Source organism: Myxocyprinus asiaticus, chromosome 31 (genome assembly GCF_019703515.2).
Source record: "Myxocyprinus asiaticus isolate MX2 ecotype Aquarium Trade chromosome 31, UBuf_Myxa_2, whole genome shotgun sequence".
Lineage (NCBI taxonomy): Eukaryota > Metazoa > Chordata > Actinopteri > Cypriniformes > Catostomidae > Myxocyprinus > Myxocyprinus asiaticus.
Genome location: NC_059374.1, coordinates 17,557,935 through 17,576,188, shown reverse-complemented (window position 1 = coordinate 17,576,188; position 18,254 = coordinate 17,557,935). Strand labels below are relative to the sequence as shown.

Sequence of the window (18,254 nt, the reverse complement as noted above, 5' to 3'; positions counted from 1 at the left end):
AATGAAGACCTATCACAATGGTAATCAAATGGATTTGATTAAAACATACTGTAGACAAAAATATGACGTGAAAAAATAATACTGCAATATATTAACAATGCAGTAACACTTATTTATTTTTTTATTTTTTTATTTAATTTGTAGGAACAAATTGATTCAAATAGTCCAGTTAGTTCAATACAAGTTAAGTTCAATCGACAGTATTTATGGCATAATGTTGATTACCACAAACATTTATTTGGACTCATCCCTCTTAAAACAATTTCTTTAAAAAAGTTAAAATATGGGTAACAGTGAACCACTTACAATGGATGTGAATGGGGCCAATTTTGGGGGGTTTTAAAGGCAGAAATCTAAATCTTATAATTTTATAAAAGCACTTTTATTCTATTTCAGCTGTGAAGTTGTTTAAATTGTAATTTTTACCGTCGTTTTAAGCTTGTAGTGTTTATGCTGTCTATGTTGTCATGGCAACAAAAATGTAAAATTGGATATAAATTTAGATAGAAATGGTTAGTTAGCGATCTCACTAAAATCATGTTAACAGGCATATTGTTCATGTCTTGTAGCTATACTTATACAATAGTGAGTATTTTGACATTTATGGATTGGCCCCATTACCTTATATTGTAAGTGCCTCACTGTGGCCTCAGTATTTGCTTTTTTTAAAGAAAAGTCCAAATACATTTTTGTGGTAATCAACATTATGCTTCGAATTCTGCCGATTAAACTCAACTTGTATTGAGCGCGGATGTGGAGATGGAGACATGGCTGAGTGACGTCTGTGGAGGGCGAAGCTGGGAGAGGACGAGTGGTAAGGATTGACACCTGTGGAAAATTATCTCTAACAGCTGTTTTGTGTTGCAGTGAGAGCTGGAGAGGAATAAAAGGCGGGTCCGGACCACCGGAGAGAGATGTACGCAGCAGTAGTTATATGTGTGTGCATTTGTTGCTGAAAAGCAAACCATTCATTGTGACACTGAAAAGTGTGCAAAAATAAAGATTTGTATTGAACATTTACACAGCCCTCGCTTCCTCCTTGAGAAGAGATCTTGAGATCTGTCACAATGGAATATTCCTTTAAAGAGCCCATTTTTATTTTGGAGGTCTACTAGAATAGGTTTACATGCTTTAATGTTCAAAAAACACATTCTTTTTCTCATACTGTACATTTCTGCTAAACCTATTTTCATCCTCTGACTCAAACGCTCTGATTTAGGTCCTGTCTCTTTAAAGCCCCACTTTCTGAAAAGCCCAGTCTGCTCTGATTGGTCAGCTGGCCTAGTCTGTTGTGATTGGTCACTTACCATAACCGAATTTCAGGCTTCCTTAACAGCTGTAAACACTTGTAACACAGCTTCACAAACAGAAGGGAAGGAGAACACAGGGAAGCAGGTTTTCCAGGCTCAGGTAGGACTTTTAATCGGCCACTACAATGCTTTACAACTTCACAAACTCAACAGCTTCACAGGCACATAGTCACTTAAACTCATTAGCTTCACAGGCACGTAGTAACTTAATCACATCAGCTCATCAATGCGAGGCATTGGGTATGTGTCAAATTTAGGCACTGCGTTGACTTTTCTATAATCCACACAGAACCATACAGACCTGTTGATTTTAGGAACTAGAATAACCGGGCTGGACCAATCACTGTGGGATTCCTCTATTACCCCCATATCTTGCATTGCATCCAATTCTTCCCAGACAATTTTTTTTTTGTGCTCGGGCAATCGGTAGTGATGGCTATGTACCACCACCCCCGGCTTGGTCTCGATGTGGTGCTGGATAAGGTTCGTACGACCCGGTAGAGGGGAAAACACGTCTGCAAATTCCTGTTGCAATTTGGCAACCTCTGTGAGTTGATATGGTGAGAGATGGTCTCCACAAGTGACTGGGGTGAAACGATTGTGTTTTGTATTCACCTCCAGCCCGAGCTCCACCCTCTCCGGCACTACCAGTGCCTCTGCAAAACTACATGCTGAGATGCTGCGTAGAGGCACTGCTTCCAGATATCACGTTGCATAGTCCACTAGGACCAATACAAAGCGATGTCCGCGTGCTGACCGCTCTAATGGCCCAACGAGGTCCAATCCAATTCTCCGAAGGGGACTGCGATCAGCGGAAGGGGGCACAATGGCGCTTTTGGGGTGGCCGGTGGATTCACCAGCTGACATTCGTGGCATGCCGCTCACCACCTGTGGACATCGCCGCCAATGCCCAGCCAATAAAAACAGGCTATTAGGCGGTTCAGTATTTTCCTTTCCCCTAGATGACCCACCATGGGATTATAATGAGCCTGGAACACCATTTCCCGACGGCTCCGCGGTATTAAGAGCCAGGTTGTATCTTCCTTTGTTTGAGCATCCTGCGTCACTCTGTACAACCGCTCATTTATAATTGTGAAATAAGGATATGAAAGTGCGACATTCGGCTGGAGTTGTTGACCATCGATCACTCTCACTTGGTCAAAGGCGTGCTTGAGGGTCTCATCTCGCGACTGCTCCAAAGGGAAATCCCCTTCGGGAAATCCCCTGAGGATAGGCGGGGCTGCAGCCTCTCCCACCTCATGTCATCCTGACGTGGAGCTGACGAAGATGGCTCCACCTCCCCTGCCAGAACATCGCACATTTCACATCTCATCGCTTTAGTGCAGGACCCATCCGCAGATCCCCACAACTCCAGCAGACCGGCCCAGGCGCCACGTCCACACCTGCATCAGTGGACACTTCCACCTGAGGGGGAGAGCGGCAGGGCACTGTCACTGCTGTGGGTGATGCAATGCGGGGAACTGGCTTCAGTGGTGGGACTTCTCGCCTCCATGGGGCAGGAACGGGCTCTGGGTAGAGAGCAGAGTGAGAGAGAAGAGGGGGGGGAAGAGAATGGGGAAAACACAAGGGGAGGGGAGAGAGAGTGAGAGGGCTCTTCCGCCCTCAGGTACACTGCCATATGGTCCTCCGCCAATCGAACAGCCTCCTTCAGTGACGCCGGGCGGTGGCACTGGACCCATTCCACCGTTCCTCGCGGTAGCCAATTGATGAGCTGCTCCAGTACCACCTGATTGATTATTCCCTCGATACCAGCAGTCATCTCTGGCAGGCATCTTGGAGCCGTTGGGTGAAGGCAAACGGGCGGCCGGTCATCTCCAACTTCATCGACCAGAATTCTGGCACTGCTGCTCTGGGCTGCGGCCAACCCGCTGCAGGGTGGTCTTCTTCAGGTCCTCATAAGCCAGGAGGTTTGCCACCGGCAGTTGTTGTGCTGCGAGCTGGGATTCCCTGGACAGCATCGGGAGGAGCCTGGCCGCCCACTGATCATGCAGCCAGCTCCAGATCTCAGTGGTCTGCTCAAACAAGTCGAGGAAGGCTTCCGGGTCATCCTCCGCCCCATCTTCAGAAGCGTGGGTGGGGGCATCAGGCTGTGGTTGTCCGGGGACGCGGCCGGGGCTCTCTCCTGGCTGAGAAGGCTCCGGTTGCATGCCAGTCCTCTGCTTGAGCCCGAAGGACCTCGAAGAACTGGTGATCTTAATCTTGCCGGAGCTCAAGCAGGGATTGTTGGTGGGACTGGTGTAAGCCAGCGAGGGATTTGAGGATCTCTGCCAACTGGGAGGACTCCATGGGGCGTACTTCAAGATTTCCGGGTTTTGGCACCAGTGTAACACAGCTTCACAAACAGAAGGGAAGGAGAACACAGGGAAGCAGGTTTTCCAGGCTCAGGTAGGACTTTTAATCAGCCACTTCAATGCTTTACAACTTCACAAACTCATCAGCTTCACGGACACATAGTCACTTAAACTCATTAGCTTCACAGGCACGTAGTAACTTAAACACATCAGCTTCACAAACATAACAGATTAAACGTAACAGCTTCAGAAACACAGTGGCCTTCCTTGTGCCAGACTCTCTCTCTCCTCTGCTGGTGGCGAGGCTGCTTATATGCCGCTCTCCCCATGGTCACTGGAATTAGAAACAGGTGTTAAACATAATCTAGCTCAGGTGCAAGCGCCCTTACCGCTTTCTCTCTCTCCGGATGGACGCTTGACCACGCCCCCTCTGCCACAACACTATGGTAACAATGGTGTCAGTTTTTGCCATACCAGTTTGACATTCCACCTTCACGAGCACGACTTGAGCAGGACATTTCACAGTGGTAAGTTTTTAATTTCTTACAAGTACACTGTCGATTATTGTGAACCTAATACAGCTTCAAGTAAGACACGTAATGCATCTAAGTTAGTCATCTTTTGCTGGAATGGGTGTTGCTAAACCTTTTTCGCCAGAGCTATGAACGGTTTACTCCCGGTTGAGTTGGTGAGCAAGTTAGCCATGGACTATGGTGGATAGCGGATGTAACTAATTACAGCTTGTAATTAGATAATGATATAAAACTCTTGAGATTGACCATTTTGTTACACAGTTCTAGGTAAAAGCCGGCCCACAGCAGAATAGTGAACCCTTACCAAAAAAAAAAAAACGTTACATAGCAAGATAGCTGAGCACTACCGTAGATTTCAGACGTAAAATTACCGTTTGTAAAAATAAATCTATCTCCACACTTGATCACTATTCATGATAGTAAGAACGACAAACATTCTGCATAATTCTACACAATTGTAGGTAAAAGTGGGTCCGCAGCTGATTAGCAAAACTATTTCAGCACAATAACAATAGCTAGCAGGTTAGCAGAGGCCTACATATGTGCACTGGGTGTACACCTCTTCAATTCATCTGCCTTTGGAAGTCCAAACAAAGAGGTTTTGCTTTTGCTTTTGAATTCACAATAGAGGACCTTCTAAAAAGTAGCTACCGGTAATATTTAATTATATGCATTATATGCTATAATTTTAGGAGCTCAGGTTTTCAGGACAGTTTTCACATGTAGTTTAATCTTACATAATATTATTTAATATGTTTGATACTTGTTTCAATAATTGTAGGTAGTTTATACATTTTTTTAAATATTTGAATATTTGGTTAAAGTTTGGTCTGTTACAGTGTGTTACATGTTTTTGTCATTTTGCACATTATCATTAAACTGCCAAAGATGCTTCAACTAAGTACTGAGTTAAGGGTCTGAATACTTATGTCAATGTGATATTTCAGTTTATATATATGTGTGTATATATATATATATATATATATATATATATATATATATATATATATATATATATATATATATATATATACATTATATAGACACAGTTGAAGTCAGAAGTTTACATACACCTTAGCCAAATACATTTAAACTCAGTTTTTCACAATTCCTGACATTTAATCGTAGAAAACATTCCCTGTCTTTGGTCAGTTAGGATCACTACTTTATTTTAAGAATGTGAAATGTCACAATAATAGTAGAGAGAATGATTTATTTCAGCTTTTATATCTTTCATCACATTCCCAGTAGGTCAGAAGTTTACATACAATGTGTTGCTTTTTGGTAGCATTACTTTTAAATTGTTTAACTTGGGTCAAACATTTTGGGTAGCCTTTCACAAGCTTCACACAATAAGTTGCTGGAATTTTGGCCCATATCTCCAGACAGAATTGGTGTAACTGAGTCAGGTTTGTAGGCATCCTTACTCACACATGCTTTTTCATTTCAGCCCACACATTTTCTATCAGATTGAGGTCAGGGCTTTATGATGACCACTCCAATACCTTGACTTTGTTGTCCTTAAGCCACAACTTTGGGAGTATGCTTGGGGTCATTGTCCATTTGGAAGACCCATTTGCGACCAAGCTTTAACTTCATGGCTGATGTCTTGAGATGTTGCTTCAATATATCCACATCATTTTCCTTCCTCATGATGCCATCTATTTTGTGAAGTGCACCAGTCCCTATTGCAGCAAAGCACCCCTGCAACATGATGCTGCCATCCACATGCTTCACGGTTGGGATGGTGTTCTTCGGCTTGCAAGCCTCACCCTTTTTCCTCCAAACATAAAGATCGTCATTATGGTCAAAAAGTTCAATTTTTGTTTCATCAGGCCAGAGGAAATTTCTCCAAAAAGTGAGATCTTTGTCCCCATGTGCACTTGCAAACTGTAGTGTGGCTTTTTTATGGCGGTTTTGGAGCAGTGGCTTCTTCCTTGCTGAGCAGCCTTTCAGGTTATTTTGATATAGGACTTGTTTTACTGTAGATATAGATACTTGTCTACCTGTTTCCTCCAGCATCTTCACAAGGTCCTTTGTTGTTGTTCTGGGATTGATTTGCACTTTTCGCACCAAACTATGTTCATCTCTAGGAGACAGAATGCGTCTCCTTCCTGAGCGGTATGATGGCTGCGTGGTCCTATGGTGTTTATACTTGCGTACTATTGTTTGTACAGATGAACGTGGAACCTTCAGGCATTTGGAAATTGCTCCCAAGGATGAACCAGACTTGTGGAGGTCCACAATTTTTTTCTGAGGTCTTGGCTGATTTCTTTTGATTTTCCCATGTCAAGCAAAGAGGCACTAGTTTTGAAGGTAGGCCTTAAAATACATCCACATGTACACTTCCTTTCAGAAGCTAATTGGCTAATTGTCTAAAGACTTGACATCATTTTCTGGAATTTTCCAAGCTGCTTAAAGGCACAGTTGACTTAGTGTATGTAAACTTCTGACCCACTGGAATTGTTATATAATCACTTAAATGTGAAACAATCTGTATTTGTACTACTGTATTTGATGTCTTACAGAAATTATATTTCACTTTGTGATTCTTTTAAAAATCTTTCGAACTATGGTATTAGGGCAACAAAATAAACCGTACAGTCGTATTCTTGAAAAATGAGAGCTTTTATTTGATGTATGATTTGTCTATTTACATGCTATTTGAAAGACTTAATATTAATATTTCTTCCACATGACCTCTAGGTGGTGCTGATTCGTAACGCAAATGTTTTCAGGCCTTATTTAGTTATTTAATGTAACATAAATGCAGAAGTGATGGTTTTCTATGAAAAGTTCAGATTCTAAGCTTTCAAATGATTCCACATATTGTAGAAGTAGATCTGGCACTACTTTACCACTTACAAGGGGCATGGATAGAAACAACAAGAATGGCACAGAGGAATCCAACAACACGTGCAGTGAAAAACTTTATTTGACTTAAAGTGAACAACATAAACCACTGCGTTTCAGCACGTAGGCCTTCGTCAGGGTTAAGAAAAAAAACTCGACATGCACATTTAAAACAACTCTGACCAATGAAAGCACACTTAAACAACCAATCATGTTGGACTCTGGAATTGAATCCCTACTTAATTATTAGGTTAATTAGGCACTCAACTAATCACAGTGTCAGAATGGTGTATCAAATACAGTTGAAGTCAGAAGGTTACATACACCTTAGCCAAATACATTTAAACTCAGTTTTTCACACTTCCTGACATTTAATCATAGAAAGCATTTCCTGTCTTTGATCAGTTAGGATCACTACTTTATTTTAAGAATGTGAAATATCAGGGATAACATGACGCCATGCGTGGATTGGACTTGTGAATGCGAGCTCTGCGCACTTTGCTTGTTTCAATACTTTTAATGACATAAACCAGTGAGATTCAATACACTCTGTTCCATAACTGTTCTAGGAGGACAATATGTCAAAGAATTCAATATCCTCAGACTCTGGAGACTTTAAAAGACACTATCGTGCTCAAGCTGATGCCCCCAAGCAAGCCGCAAGCCTAGGAGTCGACTTAGACAGGGAGGTGCGGGAAATGCGGCAAGAGATGCTGAACATGTCGGCAATGCTGATGAAGGTCGTTGCTGACTTGGAGGATCTTGCTGTGATATGTCGATCGATCACTGCCATAGAGGCGAAGATCTCTGATGTGGTCACAAGAGTGGGGGATTTCGAGAAACAGATCAATTACATGGAGTCATCGGAGAGGGAATTAGCTGCTAATCTGCTAGCAACCACTGTGGATTTGGAGCATGTCTGGGAGAAGTTGGAGAACATGGAGAACCATAGATGGTGGAATAACATCCGTATCGTCAGAGTTCCTGAGGTCGAAGGGACAGAATATGATGAAATTCCTGGATGGGCTCCTTCTGAATCTGCTTGACATAGCAGGCCATAAGCTGGAATTGAGCGAGCTCACAGGGTTCCTGCTCGGCGATCCGTGGAGGGGGACAGGCCCCGATCAATTCTGGCCAAATTTCTGAGATCATCCGATCTTGTGTTAGGCGAGGAGTAAAGGAAGGCTTTTTTGGAAGAACCACAGCATTTTCTTGTTCCCAGACTTTGCAAATTCGACAAGAGAGAAACGTGATCGATTCAAGGATTGCAAGAAACTTTTACATCAATGGAAGGTCACTTTTGCACTGATATTCCCAGCCAAATTGAGAATAGATGCTAAGGATGGCTGTAAAACATTTACATGCCCCCAGCAAGCGATGTCCTTCATAAAATTAATGGAGTAAGTCATCTTGTTGTACTCATGTGCAGCCAAGTGGGTTGGCTCACTGAACATTCACTTGACTGTTTGAGGAATCTGCACGCTCTTTCTGTGCTGGTTTCGGCTAGCGGCTGGAGTTTATTTTGTAGAGTATCACACTTTCAAGACAGTTTTATGGATGAATCTACACGCTCTTTGTGCTTATTCCATCTATTGGCTGGAGTTTGTTTTATAGATTATCTTTTGCTGTGTAATTTTGTCTCACAAAATTTGTATAGAAACACCGGACCTGAGCAATCCGACGGCAAGGTTGTCGCAGGGGTTCTCGTAGGTGTGCATGGACTGTTTGAGTTTAGAGGGATGGACGGCAGTTGGCGCTGTCATGTGCGGGTTTAATGTGCACATTTTGGTTTTTTCTGGGTTTTTTTGTTTTGTTTTTTTGTTCTAGGAGATGCTCGGGGTTTGATTGTTGCACTAATGTTGGAATGTAGTCTTTATAATCTTGTTTTTGACACACAATCTATTTTTTCTTATATGTCAAAACATCATATGTTTATATGAGTGGATTGTCTCTCTCCACGTGGAATGTGAATGGGTTGGGGCACCCCATAAAAAGAAGGAAGGTTATTTCTCTTCTTAAGCGTAAGAAATATGATATAGTGTTTCTTCAAGAAACGCATCTTTCTCCACAGGAAGCTGAAATATTTGGGAAGATATGGGATGGGCATGTTTTCTATAGTGCTGGCTCGAGTAAGAGCAGGGGAGTCATTACACTGATAAGTAAACATCTACAATTCAAATGTCTCAAACAGATTAAAAATAAATTAAGAAGAGTCATTATTGTTTTAGCTGAAATTCTGGGGCAAAGTCTTATTTTGGCTAATATTTATGCACCTAACGTTGATGATCAGGGCTTTTTTATAGATCTTGAAGGGATGTTGTAAGCCGCTGGCACCCCTCATGATATCATTTTGGGAGGAGACTTTAATCTTTTGATGGACTCAGTTCTTGATCATAGTGAAGCAAAAGTGTGCAAGCCCTCTAGAGCAACATTGATGCTTTACAGGATTTGTAAAAAATCTTGGTCTTACAGATATTTGGAGACTTTTGAACCCATCTGGGAGGGATTATACATTTTTTTCATCAGTCCATAAGATTTACTGTAGAATAGATTTTTTTTTTTTTTTATATCAAAGTCCCTCATTTCATCTGTTACTGAATGCTCAATGGGAAACATTTTAGTCTCAGATCACGCCCTGATGTATTTAGAGGTGTTGCCACATATGGAGAAAAGGAAATCATATAGTTGGTGCTTTAATGTATCCCTTTTACAAAATCCTGAATTCCAACAAATGTTAAAGGCTGAAATTAATGTTTATATGGAGACCAACTGGTCCTCAATATCCTCTGTGGGTGTGGCTTGGGAGACACTTAAGGCGGTTCTTAGGGGTCGGATCATACAATATGCCTCATTCACCAAAAAATCCAAAGCACGAAAACTCGTGGAGTTGGAAGGGAATATTAAAAGTGCCAAGGCAGAGCTGAAGCGCCGAATGTCGTCTGATGGCCTCAAAGAATTGACCCGATTGAAATACAGATATAACACTATTTTGTCACGTAAGGTGGAGTTTTGGCTATTCAGGGCAAGACAGTCATACTTTGATGAAGATAATAGAAACTTTGTGGAACCATTAGAATTCCCTACACTGACGACTGAGCAAAATAATTATCTTGATTCTGAGATAAACTTGGAGGAGCTTGGTGAGGTAATTAAGGCCTTGCCTACAGGCAAGGCTCTGGGGCCAGACGTCTTTGCCTGCTTAATTTTTTAGATCTTATGCTACAGAACTGGCTCCATTTTGCTAGAAGTTTATATGGAATCATTAAAGAATAGAAATCTTCCGCCAACCATGACACAAGCCCGGATCAGTCTGATTCTTAAAAAGGACAAAGATTCAAGCGAGTATAAGTTAACATCCAATTTCCCTGATCCAGCTAGACGTCAAAATGTTGTCAAAACTTTTGACTAACTGATTAAGTAAAGTTACGACATCTCTTATACATATAGATCAGGTGGGGTTTATTCGGGGTCGCAGCTCTTCTGATAACATTAGGCGTTTCATCAATATTGTGTGGTCAGTGGCAAATGATCAGACTCCGGTCGCTGCCATTTCACTTGATGCGGAAAAAGCGTTTGATATGGTAGAATGGGATTATCTTTTTAAGATTTTGGAAATGTATGGGTTCAGGAATACTTTTATTGTTTGGATTAAGTTACTTTATAGACACCCGGTAGCAGCGGTACAAACAAATGGATTAATTTCAGATTATTTTACTCTGGATGGGGGCACCCGGCAGGGTCTTGCCCTGGAACCATTAGCAGCTGCGATAAGAAAGGAGGATGATTTTTCAGGAGTGATGGCGGGAGGTGTGGCACATAAGTTTTTGCTTTACGCAGATTATATTTTGTTATTTGTCTCCGACCCTACTAGATCTATGCCTTGCCTCCACAGAATTATTAATTCCTTTTCTAAATTCTCAGGATACAGAGTTAATTGGTCTAAATCCGAAGCTTTGGCTCTGACAGCGTACTGTCCGGGTACATTCCAGTGGCCCAAACAGGCCATTAAGTATTTGGGTATTTTATTCCCAGCAAATTTGTGTGATATAGTTAGAGTTCATTTTGACCCTTTAATAATAAGATTTTCAAGAGATGTGGACAGGTGGGCTTCACTAGATTTATCTATGATTGGGAAGGTTAATGTTATTAAAAGGAACTGTATTCCAAAATTCAACTACATACTACAGTCTCTCCTCATTGGAGTTCCCCTCTTTTATTTTAAACAATTTGATGGTATAGGTAAATCTTTTATCTGGAATGGTAAACATCCTCAGATGCATTTTAATAAGTTACACAGGCCAATTGACATAGGTGGGTTAGGTCTCCCCAAGATTTTGTTTTACTATTATACTTTTGGTCTCAGACATTTGGCTCACTGGTCGCTTCCACCTGAGAGAGCCCCTCCCTGGCTCTTTATTGAATAGGAGGTCCTTGCCCCTATCTTGCCATTGCAAAGTCTTTCTACCAAGCTGCCCGGAGAAGTAAAGATATATCCCGTTATCTCGCATATGCATTTAGTGTGGACAAAAGTTTCCAGTGTGTTCAATTCTGACATTTACCTGAAAGTTGCCGCAAGTATTTGGTTAAACCCTAAATTGTGCATTAACAAGTCCCCTTTCTGCTGGACAGAATGGATTGAGAAGGGAGCTGCTACGCTGGGTGACCTGTATGAAAATGGAGCGTTGAGATCCTTTGAAAATATTATACAGTGTTTTGGGATTCCCAGATATACATTTTTCAGGTAATTACAGCTGAGCCCTCTACTTTGTACCACATTTGGGTGTAGTACGCAGCCCCCTAAAGCGGCAGACACTCTTAAGATGGTGCTTGCTGCTTTTGGAAAGGGTCACGAGGCTTCAGCATACTATTCCTGGTTAATTCAGAGACTAGGGGACGGGGTTTTAACATCTCTTGAGAAGTTATGGGAGAGAGACTTGAATTTAGTACTGGAGGATGAAGAATGGTGTAGGATTTATAAAAATGTCAAGTCTATGCCTAGGGATGCGAGGGTGCGCCTCATTCAATTAAGATTCTGTATCATTTTTATTGAACTCCCTCTTGATTGTATAGGCCTGGGCTTAAAGACACACCTACTTGCTGGCGATGCCAATTGGAGTACGGGGACATAGCCCATGTTTTTGGTTCAGTACTAAGATTCAAGAGTTCTGGTCAAGGGTTCAGAGTTATGTCTGTGAGGTCTTGAGCACTCAGATTGTATTCTGCCCCAGATTTTGTATTCTGGGTGATGGGGCGTGTATTAACGTAGGGAACAAACACATAAAAAACTGGGTCCTTACTAGTGTGATGATCAGCAGGAAGGTGATTCTTGGGGGATGGAAGTCGGCTGGTGCGTCCTCATTTCATGAGTGGTGCACCGAGTTGGGCAGAGTGGCAGCTTTTGAAAAGATGTCGCATAGATGGCCGGGCAGTTTGGATGCTTATGGCAAGAAGTGGGGCACTTACAGGTGCATCTCAATAAATTAGAATGTCGTGGAAAAGTTCATTTGTTTCAGTAATTCAACTCAAATTGTGAAACTCGTGTATTAAATAAATTCAATGCACACAGACTGAAGTAGTTTAAGTCTTTGGTTCTTTTAATTGTGATGATTTTGGCTCACATTTAACAAAAACCCACCAATTCACTATCTCAAAAAATTAGAATACATCATAAGACCAATAAAAAAACATTTTTAGTGAATTGTTGGCCTTCTGGAAAGTATGTTCATTTACTGTATATGTACTCAATACTTGGTAGGGGCTCCTTTTTGCTTTAATTACTGCCTCAATTTGGCGTGGCGTGGAGGTGATCAGTTTGTGGCACTGCTGAGGTGGTATGGAAGCCCAGGTTTCTTTGACAGTGGCCTTCAGCTCATCTGCATATTTTGGTCTCGTTTCTCATTTTCCTCTTGACAATACCCCATAGATTCTCTATGGGGTTCAGGTCTGGTGAGTTTGCTGGCCAGTCAAGCACACCAACACCATGGTCATTTAACCAACTTTTGGTGCTTTTGGCAGTGTGGGCAGGTGCCAAATCCTGCTGGAAAATGAAATCAGCATTTTAAAAAGCTGGTCAGCAGAAGGAAGCATGAAGTGTCCCAAAATTTCTTGGTAAACGGGTGCAGTGACTTTGGTTTTCAAAAAACACAATGGACCAACACCAGCAGATGACATTGCACCCCAAATCATCACAGACTGTGGAAACTTAACACTGGACTTCAAGCAACTTGGGCTATGAGCTTCTCCACCCTTCCTCCAGACTCTAGGACCTTGGTTTCCAAATGAAATACAAAACTTGCTCTCATCTGAAAAGAGGACTTTGGACCACTGGGCAACAGTCCAGTTCTTCTTCTCCTTAGCCCAGGTAAGACGCCTCTGACGTTGTCTGTGGTTCAGGAGTGGCTTAACAAGAGGAATACAACAACTGTAGCCAAATTCCTTGACATGTCTGTGTGTGGTGGCTCTTGATGCCTTGACCCCAGCCTCAGTCCATTACTTGTGAAGTTCACCCAAATTCTTGAATCGATTTTGCTTGACAATCCTCATAAGGCTGCGGTTCTCTCGGCTGGTTGTGCATCTTTTTCTTCCACACTTTTTCCTTCCACTCAACTTTCTGTTAACATGCTTGGATACAGCACTCTGTGAACAGCCAGCTTCTTTGGCAATGAATGTTTGTGGCTTACCCTCCTTGTGAAGTGCATCAATGATTGTCTTCTGGACAACTGTCAGATCAGCAGTCTTCCCCATGATTGTGTAGCCTAGTGAACCAAACTGAGAGACCATTTTGAAGGCTCAGGAAACCTTTGCAGGTGTTTTGAGTTGATTAGCTGATTGGCATGTCTCCATATTCTAATTTTTTGAGATAGTGAATTGGTGGGTTTTTGTTAAATGTGAGCCAAAATCATCACAATTAAAAGAACCAAAGACTTAAACTACTTCAGTCTGTGTGCACTGAATTTATTTAATACACGAGTTTCACAATTTGAGTTGAATTACTGAAATAAATGAACTTTTCCACGACATTCTAATTTATTGAGATGCACCTGTATATGGCCTTCCTAGAGGGTTGCCAGGGAGGAACAGTGGAGAGGGACAGTTTGGGTTAAATATATGTAATTAATTAATATGTGGAACCCTTCTTCTTTTTTGTTGGTTATTTTTTGTCTTTTTATGTCACTGAGTATTTTCTTTGTACTATTTATATGTGTGTCTTTTGTTATTCAATGTTTGACCACTGAAATGTATGTTGGGTGACAGGATATATTGATCAAAGTTGATTCTGTGTTTTCATGTGCTGTTTGTTTTATTTTGAGTATGGTATCAATAAAAATGGTTAATGAAAAAGAAAAAAAGAAAAAAGAATGCAAATCACCTAAAACAAAAGAAGAATGTGATAGTGAAAGTGGTTATAGTAAAAGAGGATGTAAATATTTATGTTTCTCACCCACACCTATCAGATCACTTCAGAAGACATAGATTTAACCACTGGAATCGTATGGATTACTTTTATGCTGCCTTTATGTGCTTTTTGGAGCTTTAAATTTCTGGGAACAATTCACTTGCATTGTATGGACCTACAAAGCTGAGACATTCTTCTAAAAATCTCCATTTATGTTCAGCAGAAAAAAAAAGTCATACACATCTGGGGTGGCATGAGGGTGAGTACATGATGAGAGAATTTTCATTTTTGGGTGAACTATCCCTTTAAAATGTAAAGACAATTATATATATAAGCCATTTCTGGGTCAAATTCCCCCAAAAGTGTCAACACTGTGGCTCTTTGGCATCATCAAAACATTGCTCTTTTTGCATGAGCATACTGACCAGCAACAGTGGCTCAACCAATTGCATGAATTTGGGATTGGACTATCTTTTTGTTTCTCATGAAATCTGTTTGGAAACCTGTATTTATTTTTGCAATTCCATTTGGTAACGATGTGGCACAGATATTACATACAGTACTTCACCTTTAAAAATGGAAAAGATACTTCTACAGAGAGAACAGTGTACTTAAATATCTTTGTAGCCAGACATGCAGATCAGTTACACAGAGTAAAATGACAAGTACATTTCATAATGCCGGTAGAGATATTCTGGAGATACTGTATATTTTCTGTCACAATAGCAACAACACACAAACCTGCAATGTAAAATTACAAACTTGTATTATACAATTACAAAATTGTAATGTCCACGCAGACTAATGCGCCTTCGAATACTGAATTATCTGATGAAATACGTTTTCCTATCATTAACATATTGGGCAAAACATTTCAATTTTAGTTTAGTTTCGTCCTGTTCCATTTACTGTGCCATTAGATGCACCAACAGGTGTCTCTGACATCCCTGCAACATTACTGCCATCTGTGCTGGAAATGTCTGGGGGAAGTTCAGAGCCTACTGCCCACTTTGCGGCTTCATCCGGTTCCATCTCTTCCCACTTCTCAATGTCAGGGAACTCCTCAGTCTTGGGCATCTGATTATGTCAATTAAAATAAAACATAATTAGTCAAATAAATACTATGTGGACACCCCTTTCTAATTAATGGGTTTGTTAGGCCAGTGAAGCCAAATCTTACTGTGAAGGCAAATTCTAATGCTATGAAAACAATGAAATTCTAGAGAAATTTGTAGCAACAGTTTGGTGACGCCCCTTTTCTTGCAGGAACTGCACCAACACTGGCACTGAGGCTTATTTATTATAAAATATTCTCACTTTGTTCTCTCTGAACCTGAGGATAGTTGAACCAAACCTGATCTGTCACAGTCCAGGAGGCCCGATTTTGGTTTGGCCCTCAATTTGAACAAAAAGTATAGTTACTGCATTTTACCTTTGCAGATCAGTGTAAATGTACAGTGTAGTAAATCTTTCAGGGTTTACTAACAACGCCTCCTCCCATCACAGTGCCCATCATACCTTCAACTGCCTCCTGAGCGGCTTTGACCCCTGTACCAAAGGTCGAGTTGCAGGCCATCAGTCTGAGCTGTTCACCCTGAGTGGTGGCAAATGCAGTGCCCACCTTGCCAGCTCCCCTCAACACCTGGAGTACTTCTGCCAACGTCACTGAAAATCACAGGAGCAGATGTCAATTCCTTCAACCATCATGTAATTACATCACTGATAAAAAATAAAAGCTAACATATAGCCAGCTCAACAAACAAGTTTCAATCATATAACTGGATTTAGAAATTGATCTACTTTTGATTTTGCTTGTCATTGCGAGTTTACACTTAAATTACATTAACATTAAACAAATGTAAGTACAGGATGTACAGTTAGTTTTGATGTACAGTTAAAGGGATAGTTCACCCAAAAATTAATATTCTCTCATCATTTATTCACCCTTGTGCCATCCCAGATGCATATGACTTTCTTTCTTCTGCAGAACATAAAGATTTTAATATCTCAGCTCTGTAAGTCCATACAATGCAAGTAAATGGTGACATTTTGATCTGTTCTCACCCAAAACCAATTGGATCGCCTCAGAAGACATTAATTAAACCAATTAAGTCATAAGGATTACTTTTATGCTGCCTTTATGTGCTTTTTTTTAGCTTCCTAGTTTTGGTAACCATTCACTTGCATTGTATGGACCTACAGAGCTGAAATATTCTCCTAAAAATCTTTGTTTGTGTTCAGCAGAAGAAAGTCATATACATCTGTGATGGCATGAGGGTGATAGATTTATAAATGATGAGAGAATTGTATTTTTCAGTGAACTATCCCTTTAAGGTAGAAACATTTTGTATTGTTTTCTTCATTTCATTGATATTTGTATTAATGGAACACTATCGTATAAAAAGATATTCTATGATGCTGATCAGATCGTCGTGATGTAACTCATTATGATAATACACAATAAAAAGTTACTTCTAGCTTGTCTTTCAGAATGAGTTCAGTGTAGTTTTCTATCCTCAATGTATCTAATAGCAGTATACTTACTCTTGTTAAGAGATTGGATGCTTCTCAGTGTCTGTGCGTTAGTGTCCTATCCAATCCACACACCTCTGACTGTCTGTTTGCAACCACTACCGCGACACAGGAATGCTCCGGTGATTGACAACCAAGATAGCCAACCAAATTCACAAATATAAAAAACGGGTGGGCTTTATTGTGTGTATCTGCTGACAACCAATCATGAACGGATACCTAACAGGTTGTGGTAGCCGTAGTTTCCGTTTTGACAGACACACGATTTTTCCAATCGGGTTTGGTGAAGGGCGTGTCTTATGGTGCTCAGTGGCCAATGAGCAGGTGGAAGTGAGTGCCGTACTGGAAGGGTTCTAAATCACGTGCGTTTTACAGTTATACAACGAGAATGCTGAATGTTTTGACGGAAACACATCTACACGCAGACCTAAGTGACTTTCATTTGACATTACAGATAAACTAGTTACCTAGTATCAAAAGAATGAAAAGAATGGGCTATTCTTTAATAATTAACTTTTATGTCCCCTAGGATGATTTTAAGGAGATTTTTTTTTTCTTTCTTTAAAAAAAATTCTAGTGTTATTGGTTAGATTTTGGGTTTTTCTTTACTCAGACTTTATTTTTTTTATTCAGGAAGTCTTTTTTTTATTACTCTCTATAATAAAGGGGAAATATTATTGATTATAATACATTATTATAAATAATAACTCTAAAACATTTACTCTGTCTTTTTATATACTTGACCTATTTTTTAAGGGGGGGGGGGGGGGGGGGTTGCATAGGTAAGGTTCAGTTGTACCCCTTTTATACCCCATTTATACCATGATCAATGGAAACATGGGTAAATGTTTCACGCTGCATTCTGAAGCTTTCACGTGACTGAGCCGTTGAATTTGCCACATCTCCTAATTCAATAACCCCGCCCTCCAAAGATAATTTTGAGACAAAAACTGAGCAAAAGAGCAGCATTGTTTGTTCCTGTGGCTGTCAAATTTAACAGTGACAACTTTTTTGAACAACTACAAAAAACACTTTTAGGCAGTAGGCAGGTACAAAGACAGCAAGTTGGGACAGGCCAAGTAGTGTCCCCTGATGAGTGGTGGTGAGAAGAGGGAGAAGACTAAATAGTCCTGACCTGCAAATAGGGGTGACTGTGTGAGGCTGTCAGTAACAATCAATGCCTTAGCGTACCACTTAGACATACATAAGATTCCATACAAGTGCACATGAAAACAAAACATGAATGCTTCTTTTTGTGTGCTAGTTGTGTCTTCATTGAACAGCTTAAGCTGCCAGTGGGTGATGATCATTTAATTGT

At 40.8% G+C, this 18,254-nt stretch overlaps 1 pseudogene; it reads right to left on the bottom strand.

The window, feature by feature from the left end:
* The window catches only part of LOC127422119 (atypical kinase COQ8B, mitochondrial-like), a 57,584-nt pseudogene extending 40,515 nt beyond the window's left edge, over window positions 1-17,069 (bottom strand).
* Window positions 17,070-18,254: the final 1,185 nt, after the last annotated feature.